Here is a 10,689-nt window from a genome sequence, read left to right on the forward strand (position 1 = left end):
GAGCGCCGTGGACCGGAGGTCTGGATGCAAGACGTCCAGGGGGGTCTTGACCATCCGGCCCAGCAGAAGCTCGCAGGGGGCACGGCCCGTGACCTCATGGGGTGTGGTCCTGTACTGGAACAGTACCCGGGCCACCTGCGTTCGGAAATCCCCGGGCTGGCTCTTCTTGAGCTTGTCCTTGATGGTCTGGACCACTCGCTCGGCCGCACCATTGGAAGCGGGGTGGTACGGCGGAACCAGCATCCGGCGGATTCCATTCCTCTGCAGCCAGTCCAGGTACTCGGCGCTGGCGAAAGCGGGACCATTATCAGACACGATAATGTCCGGCAATCCCTGCGCCGCGAAGACCTGCCGCAGAGCCGCAATGGTCGCGCTTGCCGAGGGACTGGTGACTGGCAGTGCCTCCACCCACTTGGAGAAGGCGTCCACTACCACCAGGAAGTAGTGGCCCTTGAAGGGTCCCGCATAGTCCACATGCAAGCGGGACCACGGCCTCTGTGGGAACGGCCAGGGGGTGATCTCCACGTGGCGCGAGGCTCGCTGGTTCTCCTGGCAGACCTGGCAGCCTTGCACCTGGTGCACGATGTCCTGGTCCAGGCCAGGCCACCAAACGTGCGACCGTGCCACCATCTTGGTCTTTTCGATGCCAGGGTGCCCCGCGTGCAGCAGCTGCAGCACCTTGGCCCGCAGACTTTGTGGAATCACCACCCTGGAACCCCACAGGAGGCAGCCTTGCTCCAAGCTCAGCTCGGCGGTCTTGTGGCTGAACGCCTGGTGACGCAGCTCCTCCCCTCGGGCAACCGCCTTGACCACCTGGGACAGCACCGGGTCTCGGCTGGTCGCCTGCGCCACCGCAGTCCTGGTGAGCACCCCCGGGTAGACCCGCTCCAGCAGGAAAACGTCAGCTGGCTCAGGAACGGCAGCAGGCACCTCCGGCAGGGGCAGGCGGCTCAGGGCGTCAGCAGGTCCCAGGTCCTTCCCAGGGCGGTAGACCAGCTTGTACCTGTAGGCTGCCAGCGTCAAGGCCCAGCGTACCACACGAGGCGAGGCTTGCACTGGGACCGCCTTGTCAGGTCCCAGCAGCCCCAGCAGCGGCTTGTGGTCCGTGACTGCCTCGAACTGCCGGCCCCACAGGTACTGATGGAAGCGCTGGACCCCGAAGATGAGGGCCAAGCCTTCCTTGTCGAGCTGGCTGTAGCGTTGCTCCGCCGCATGACGCCGACGAGAAGCAAACGCCACAGGGTGTTCCTGACCATCCTGACCCCGGTGCGACAGGACGGCTCCTACCCCGTACGGCGACGCATCCACGGTGAGGACTACAGGCTTGGCCGGATCGAAGTGCACCAGCACCGGAGCCTTGATGACGAGCTCCTTGCTGCGCAGGAAGGCCAAGTCCTGCTCCTTCTTCCAGGTCCACTGCTGCCCATCACGAAGCAGGTGATGCAGCGGCTCCAGATGCGTCGACAAGTTGGGCAGGAGCCTCCTGTAGAAGTTGATGAGGCCAAGGTAGCTCTGAAGCTCCTTCTTGCTTTTGGGCTTCGGCGCCTTGAGCACGGCCTCAATCTTGCGGGGAGCCGGGGCCAGGCCAGCCTGGGAGATGATGTGTCCCAGGTATTCCACGCTGGGGGTCAGGAACACGCACTTGTCCAGCCTCAGCTTGAGACCGGCGTCCTGTAGTAGTGTCAGGACTTTGCGCAGGTTCTGCAGATGGTCCCCGTCATCGGTACCGGTAACCAGGATGTCGTCCAAGTACACCGCCACGTGCCTCATGCCCCTGAAGAGGTTGTCCATTTCTCTCTGGAAGATGGCTGGGGCTGAGGTCACGCCGAATGGTAGGCGCGTGTACTGGAAGAGGCCCATGGTAGTCGAAATGGTGACATACTTCCGGGCGGCATCCTGGAGCACCAGCTGCTGGTAGGCATCTCGAAGGTCGAGCTTGGTGAACTTCTGTCCCCCGGACAGAGCCGACCAGAGATCTTCTACCCGAGGCAGCGGGTACTTCTCGACGGTAGCGACGGGGTTGATTGTGACCTTGAAGTCCCCGCAGATCCTGACGCGGCCGTCTCGCTTGAGGACTGGAACGATTGGTGCAGCCCACTCGGAAGTCTTGACGGGCACGAGGATACCCTCTCGCTGCAGCCGTTGCAGCTCCTGGATAACCCCGTCCTTCAGGGCGAACGGCAGCGGACGCGGCTTGAAGAACCGAGGCCGGGCTCCCTCGGGTACATGGATGCCGACCGTCGTGCCGGCGAAGGTGCCCACCCCTGGCTGGAACAGGGACTGGAAGTCGGTCAGGAGGCTCGGGACGTCCTTCACCACGTGCAGCGCAGCTTCTTGGTACTCCGGCAGCCGAACACCCAGCGAGTGAATCCAGTTCCGGCCCAGCAGCGTCGGCGACGACCCCTTGGTTAAGTAAAGGGGAAGGATTGCCTCCCTGTCGCCAAGGCGAACGCTGACTTGGGCCCGACCCTGGACCTGGGAAAGCTGCCCGGAGTAGCTGCGCAGCATGACGTCAGACGCCTCGATAGACACGCCGGGGAAGGTCCGCTTGAACAGCTTCCCGGGCATGACCGACACGCTGGCCCCTGTGTCCAGCTCCATGGTGATGGGGTGGCCGCAGATTTCGACGGACACCAAGTAAGGTGGCACGGACGATGGAGACTTACTCGTCTGCCACACGTCGAAAATCTGCGGGTCCTCGGCCACGACGTGGACCCTGGCTGAAGACGGACCCGGGCCTGGTGCCGCTCGTCCCCGCCGCGTTCTCTTGCGACGGCCACCCTGGCCGCGGGCTTGGCTGGAACCCGTGCTTGAACCAGGCTGCTGCTGCTGCTGCTGCTGCTGCTGCTGGCCGCCGCTCGTCCTCCCCCCTCGGCAGACACGTGCGAGGTGCCCAGTTCTCCCGCACGTGAAACATTGTGCGTGGACGAACTGGCACTGTGAGGGGGAGTGGGCAGCACCGCAGCGGCTGCAGGCACCGCTCCTTGTCGCCATCTTGTGCACCGCCGCTTCCGTCGACGGTGAGCCGGCCGCACGCGCTATCTCGCTGGCGTCCTTTGCTGCTGCTTCCATTGCCAGCGCTGCCTTCACTGCGTCGTCCAGCGAGGGGTCGGGGAGCTCCAGGAGTCTCGTCTGCATGGCGGAGTTGTTGATGCCGCAGACGAACCGGTCCCGGAGTAGCGAGTCCAACTGGTCGCCGAAGGCGCAGGTGCTCGCTAACCCTCGTAGCGCAGCGACGAACTGCCCGAGGGTCTCCCCGTCCTGGCGGCTCCGGTTGTTGAAGCGGAACCGCTCCATAAGCGTGGACGGCGGCGGGCTGAAGTGCGAGCGCAGCGTGGCGAGCAGCTCACCCAGCGTTTTGACGTGCGGCGTGGCCGGCTTGAGGAGGTCGAGCAGGAGGCTGAAGACACGGGTCCCGCAGCTGGCCAGGAAGATGTCCCGTTGTTTCACCTCGGGCGTGTCGTTCGCCCGGAAGAACACGTGGACCTGTTCTTCGTAGACCGGCCAGGCGGACCCATCTCCCTCGAACGGCTCGAGCCTCACGTACAGCGGCATGGCGACAGGAGCGGGCGGCGGTGTTGCGACTCTCTCGGCGGCGTGGGCCGAACCGTGCACGTTGGTGGCTTCCAGTGCCACGGTTCCTCGTCGCCAGTGTCACGATCTTTCTCGAACGTGGACGAAGGGGCCGAAGCACCCGCCGAGGAGAGACGACACGCAGCCTGGTTGTGAGGGTGGACGATGACTGACCGGAGCAGCGTGTGCTCAACGGTGTTTATTCGTGAGGTGAACAATGTTGCCCGCCAAGCCAGGCGGCCGCATACGGGCGGACTGGAGGGGGGCGCTACATACTTGTCACAGAAGGCACCCTAGTTTTCACAATCGCGGCGCTAACACTTGTTTGACGCACGAGCGGCAGGAATGGCTCAGGAGTCAGGAGCTTCTAGCAAAGATTGCCGGAATGCCCGTAGCGCGGCCCAAAACCTTCTCTTCTCCTTCCTGGAAAACGAACCGGCTGTCGAGCCAAGGGGTAAGCAAGCGGCCATTACGAATTCTCCTGAGGCGAGATGGGCGAGATCAGGCGAGATGCCCCACAAGAAAGGAAGTCACGTGTGCGCGCCGAGGGCTGGCCCGGCTGGCTTCCGGTTGAATCCGCTTAAATCGTCGGAGCGACATTTCTCGGATCCAGATCGAGATATGAAGCGGGAGCTAATTCAAAACAACCAGTGGAACACGTCCGTCTCGATCCCGATCGCCCAGTGAAATAGGCTCGCTCCAGAAAAGTCGATTCCGGCTCGCTCCAAAACGGCCTGTGGAATTCGCCATTAGTTTCACACACTGATCTCAATGACAATTCCTGGATCGCGCTTCCCGCTCCCGCAAGTGAAGCCACCGGACGCAACCTCGCTGGGATATGATTTCCGGTTTTGCTAGCCTTTTGCTGCGGTTTTCCAGCGTGCTGTAGACACGTTTTCTACTCGTTCGTCGTCATTCGCCGAAGAAGGTTTTTTGAGACTCTGTGTATTGTTGAGACTTGCCGTTGTGAACACGTGGAAAAGTTTACGAAAGCGCAGTGTCGCAGGAAAAAGGCAACTCGTCGAAAGCAAGGGTCTGGCGGCGTGTTCAAAGCTTCCTTGGCACGCCAAAGTGCCGCGTCTCAGTGCCTTCGCGCGCTTGGATACCGACCAAGAATCAACGCCGTGTAGATGTGATTTGCGAGTGCAATGTGCTTGAAGCCGTATCAAAAGGTACAACTCGTCGAAAACAAGTGTCGCTGTTCTCGCGGCGTCGTCAATGCTTCCTTGGCACGCCAAGTGTTGCATCTTTGTGCCTTCGCACGCTTGGATACCGGTCAGAATTGATGCCGCACCGAAGTTCTGAACGTGTGCCGCGCGTAGATGCCTTTAGATCATTTATATATATCGGCCGTGGAGTTCTGGATCGTCCAGCTGTTCCGGTGAGTTGCTATCAATAAAAGGGGGGAGATCTGTACGTGTTCTTATGTACTATTAACCATGCATGGCTATGTTCCAAATCTACTCTAATGGATTATGTGGGAGCACAAATAGACTGGGGAGCAAGGAGGGTTTTCGAAAGCAAAAGTACAAGACGGCGAGAGTGAAAATCTTTGAAGCGCGGCCGATATGGTCGTGTGCAATCTGTTGACGAATTGCAATTAGGCGAGCCGCGCTCAAACGTCAAGTGCAATTAAGTAGGTTGATAATAAGCCAGCACTGATCGCTGAGGAGCTGTTGTGCACGGTATTGTGTAAATCGTCTAAGGACGAAAAAAAGACGTACCTTCCCCCCATCTTCTGTCGCTAGTGGACGCTGGATTAAGCTCGTTCCTAAACCGCGAGGGGAAAAGACGCTGATCCAGAGGCACGAACAGCTTCACGCACATTGCACTCGCTAAACACATACACACGGCGTCGGTTCTTGGTCGGTATCCAAGCGTGCAAAGGCACAGAGAAACGGCACTTCGGCGTGCCAAGAAAGCTTTGAACACGCCGCCAGACCCTTGCTTTCGACAAGTTGTGCCTTTTTCCTGCGACACTGCCCTTTCGAAAATTTTCCACGTGTTCACAGCGGCGAGTCTTAACAATACACAGAGTCTCAAAAATCTTCGGCGAAGGACGACGAACGAGTAGAAAACGTGTCTACAGCACGCTGGAAAACCGCAGCAAAAGGCTAGCAAAACCGCAAATCGTATCCTAAGCGAGTGAAGTCTGGTGGCTTCGCTCGCGCTGCAGTGAACAAGCGGGGAAGCGCGATCCAGCAATTGTCATTGAGATCAGTGGTTTCACAGCTCCGCGTGCGACGTGGGCTCGGTAGCGGTCAGGAGAACTAGCAGCGCTGCAGTCGAGTCTTCCTTCCGGATTGTCTAGCCCGCGAAGCTTCAATACGCCTCGCAAGTGGGCTCATTTTCGTCTTCTGAGCATGAGAAAGGAAGTAGTGGTGACGTCAGAACGCCGAGCCCTGATTGGCTGATCACGACCCCCTATCTCAGCGTCGTCTGCTCCTTTGCAACGTCGTCTGCTCGCAACATCGTCTGCGTCTGTCTTACCTTTCCTGCGACTTTCGGGTCTTTACGAGCGAGCTCGACTTCGCCTTTCAGAGAGGGCAGACGAAATAACTCGAGCGGTACGTTGTTTTTGTCTAACAACTAGCAGACGCGCATCAAGGAGGGAAGTCAACTGACTCACTGGCGAGGTGTCCCGAGGCGCCGAGGTTTGTTTGCTAAGAACCGAGAGTGAGCGTGTTAGTGTCCGCAAGTTCCCTCCCAAATACATTTTCCCTCCTTTCGTGTGCGGCGAGACCCCTCATTCTTTAACGGCGTCGGGGGTCTGCTTTACGTCTGCTAGTCAAAGCGATGGCTGCTTTACCTTTCCTGCGTCTGTCGGAGATTCACCTCTTTTTCACCGGCGAGAGTCACCGTTGCCTCGGGAAACAAGGAGATAACAAGAGGAAGAAATTGACCTCTTAATCTAAAACTGAGGTAAGCGATCAAAGTATAATACGGGAAGGGTTGACAGGGGTCGCGCGGGCATATTCCATTCAGCACACCAGCTGGTCGTGGGCAGACGGTCACAGACACAGGTATGACGTGAAGATCTGAAAGAATGACACTTTATACCTTTTCTGTGCAAGATCGCTCTGGATATAAGCACCTGTGCGACACCATCAGTCATATCGCCGTCGCGGTGCTCGGATTCCTGGATGTGTTCAAGGATTGTTAAGATTTATTGTTTGCAATTTTCGCATACTCCTAGCTTTGTTTGAACGTTAGAATGTCTGATAATCGATGCGAATTGTATACGTCGCAGGTTGGGCCCTGGGAAAGCTGTTTCAGCCGCAGGCAACCGCGCAATCACAGAAACGTTTAGCGAGGAAATTCCAGCGATCTTTACGTTTTGTACTAATGAATGATTTTACGATCTAGTTTTTAGGATAACATTTTCGCATTATTCTAGCTTACCTTGAATGTTGGAGTTTCTGAGGATAGAAACGAAAGGTATACCTCGCGGGTAGGGCCTAGGGGAAGTTGTTTCAGCCCTGGGTCACCGTATAATCACAGCAACTTTTAGCGAGGAAGCGCTTGCGATCTTTAACATTTTGCACTAACCGACGATTTTACGAATGGACAGTTCTGAAGACTTTGATATAATGTGCTTTTGTTTTTGGTTTGTTTTTTCAAGTGACAAGCTGGCGTTTTCTCAAGTGACGTATATGAAATGACTCGCTCTATAACAATGCATCAACACATGCTATTAAACTTATATGCTCGGAGGTGTGTTCATCTTTGCAATTAACAAGTTACAATTATATTTTTAGTGTAATATTTTTTTTTGTAGCTGGGCCCGTTTTGTGCTCGTTAACGTCCGTGTGCTATAATGTTATCATCATGTGTGGAAGGTTCTAAATATCCTCTTAGCAATGCCTACAAAGGTCAAAATGACGTCAGCCGACCCCAGCGCACGGATTTGACACGAAAACTGCGTCACTGGGACGTATGTGCTCGTCAACAATCAATTCTTTGACGAATATTAGAATTCGCGTTCGTGGCCAATGAATGCACTGACGGAACTTATCATCACTTGCGAATGCCAAGTGTGCTTAAAAAGCACGGTGGAAGCTTGGGGTCATCGCACCGGTTCCCTAGCATGTCACAACCGCGTGATTTCACTGTTCTCTTTTTACTTGAGGATTACAGCTAAGAAGAAGACGTTAAAAATCATTTCATGGCCCCTTTGACACGGGTATGTGTGCTACACCATATAAAGATATTGACTTTTTGCATGCCGGTAAACTTCCGGACGACGACTTGGCTTGTCAACAAGAACACCTCATATCCGGCGTCCGTCTCTTTTGATGGCGTTACCAATCCTCTGGAGGCCACCATGCTGCCCTTCTTGGTTTCACCCCGTCGACTGTTCATCGCCCAAACGAGGGTGATACCGTCGTCGACGACGCTCCTCGCAACTCGGTGAGATAATCTCATCTTGAATGAATGATTCGGTCTTGAAGAAGTATGGTGCTAAGCATACATTCTCCTACTTTGGGGCGTTCGAGCAGCAGTCATTTCCCGAGGCAATCGTCCTGTCGTGGCCGACGTAATCGGACTTGCTCTAGAGGAGCGAAGTCCGAAAGTACAAGGACGGTACGTTCGTGCCAAGAAGCGGCCGCCATCCCGGAGGCACGGAGAACCACTCGCTTTGTCCGTGCACCTAAGATTAGCAGCTCTCGTCGCCCGAGAGTCCCCGGGCTGCAAATCGTCTCACTTCACAGAAGAAACAGGCACCACTCCTCCGGAGGCCCGTGCCGTACAGCCATGCCAAGCGTCTTTTACCACTTTTCAAGCCTCGATCGACCTGGAGAAGCGCAGCGATCGGACGCGCTCAGAACGAGCTCCGTTTGTCGAACGATCTTTTTGACGGAAACCACCAAGGTAGGCCCACTTTTGTTGACGTGGAGTTTTCCAACGTACTGCAGCACGCACCGAGTAAGGTTAGACCCAATCCGTCTGGAACTGTGCAAGTTACGACCGTATTTTGACCCGACCGCGCCTAGGCCTAACGCCGGCCGAGGAGCGTTGCTCTCGCTCCGGCTGCCACGCCGGCCGCAATGGACTCGGCAATGGAAACCGATGCTCCCAAGGACTCCAGGACCCCTTCCGTTGAGGAAGTTTCAAAGCGGAAGAGGAAGAGGAAGTTTCAAAGCGACGCCGAGGATTCCGTTTCTACAACGCAGGCTGGACCTATAGATATGTGCAACGTCGCCGCCGCTTGCCTGCCAAGTGCTCTACTGCCACCGCCGAAAGATTTACCAAGGACAAATTTCTCGTGTTGATTCGTCCGCGAGGCCAGCATCCAATCACGGAAATCCCCAAAAGTGACCTTGGCAGGGCTCTAATTAAGCTCGCTCCGCACCCATCGTTTGGCAAGTACATATTTACCAAGATGGACGCTCGCAGCAACTCGATCACGGTCACCGCATACGACAGCACTCATGCTGATCGGATTTGCCAACTTCACCAGATCCCGAGGGAGAACAGCACGCCCTTCGAAATTGAAGCCCTGCACCTCCGACCCCGCGGTACGTCTCGTGGGGTTATTCGTGTCGACCCGGTGGGGACTAACGAACTGCTCAAAGATAATGTAGACTGCGAACGCGCCGCAGTCCTCGACGTCAAACGGATGGGACGAAGCAATTTCGCCATTGTCACCTTCGACACACCCCGACTACCCAAGACGGTGCGCTACTTTACGGAACTCTGCAGCGTGTCACCTTACGTTCCGCCAACGCTAGTGTGCTTTCATTGCCACAAAGATGGTCACGTCCAGAAACACTGCCCCAACGCCGCGGTTTGCAAGACATGCGGTAGGCAACAACACGAAGGCGCCTGCGCAATCCCCGCTGCTTACTGCACGCTGTGCGCGGTGGAGGGTCACCTAGTAATGGATCCTAAACGCCCAGAACGTGAACGCCGACTTGAGAAAAACAAAAGCCGCACGGAGCGCCGGTCACGTAGCCGATCGCGCCGGCGCACCGCCAACGCAGCTGCTGCGCCACTCCGTGAATCATCTCCGACGCCGTTAAACCTCAGCACCGACTTTCCACCGCTGTTCCCGGACGCGACTCTTACGCCGGTGACTATGAAAGGATCGTACCGCAGTCCCGCGCCCAAAGCGGTGAACTTCGCCGCGTCTTGCACTAGTGCCACTGCAGCAGCTGGTACGGCATATGCAAGTGCGACATTCGGCAAGCCGAAGAGGTCCAAGAAGGCGTCCGCCCACACCAAGCAAAAGATCCAAGAGCTCACTACGCGAATCGGTGAGATTCAGCAACGACTGGAGGAATTATATCAACTCCAGAAAGAACAAGAACAGGAGAAAGAGAGGGAGCACCAACAGCAGCTCCGCGAGGGGAGGCGTAGGCGTACGCTGACGAACCGCGAGCGGCGTTTATCCCAGTCAGCTGCTCCACTCAGGCGTACCGAAACACCTACACCCGAGCCGGCGGGCGGAAGCCATCACGCTATCACAAATACAAGAAATGATTGTCCAAACGCTCCGCAACCAGCTCCCGCGTCTCCTCGCGGAACACTTCAAACAACCAGAAACGACCTCCTCGGTAACTCCCCAACAGAGCCACCATGGCCGCGCCAAGTAAATCAGTGCTCCTCCAATGGAACTGCCGTAGCCTCGCGGCCAACACGAGTGAATTAAGTGAGCGTTTAAGGACACTAAAGAACAAACCTCTCGCGCTCCTTCTCCAAGAAACGCGAGGAACCGCACCTGACATAAACGGGTATAAAGGATGTTTCCAACCTAGTATTCTCCACCACCCTTCCGAAGGTCCGCCCACCATAGTGGCCCAGGCAGCGGTGTTTGTGCGAAAAGACATTCATCACTGTCAGATAGACACCACAAGTTTCGGCACAGAGTACCAGGAAGTGGTGGCCATGCGCATGTATCTCGCACGCGGCCGCGCGCTCCTTGTGGCCTCCGCTTACGTCTGTCCTGGTAGCGGTAGAAACCGAAGCGACAACTACCAATGGCTCAGTAGACTACGCACTCTATATCCATTGGACGAGGCAGTGGTGGGCGGCGCCGCCAACACATCATGGGGCTACAGATGGACTTCCCCGCGCGGTCGGCACCTCGAGGAAGAAGCGAACGATGCGGACCTC

The sequence above is a fragment of the Ixodes scapularis genome, unplaced genomic scaffold, assembly GCF_016920785.2.
Source record: "Ixodes scapularis isolate PalLabHiFi unplaced genomic scaffold, ASM1692078v2 ptg000058l_1__unscaffolded, whole genome shotgun sequence".
Classification (NCBI taxonomy): domain Eukaryota; kingdom Metazoa; phylum Arthropoda; class Arachnida; order Ixodida; family Ixodidae; genus Ixodes; species Ixodes scapularis.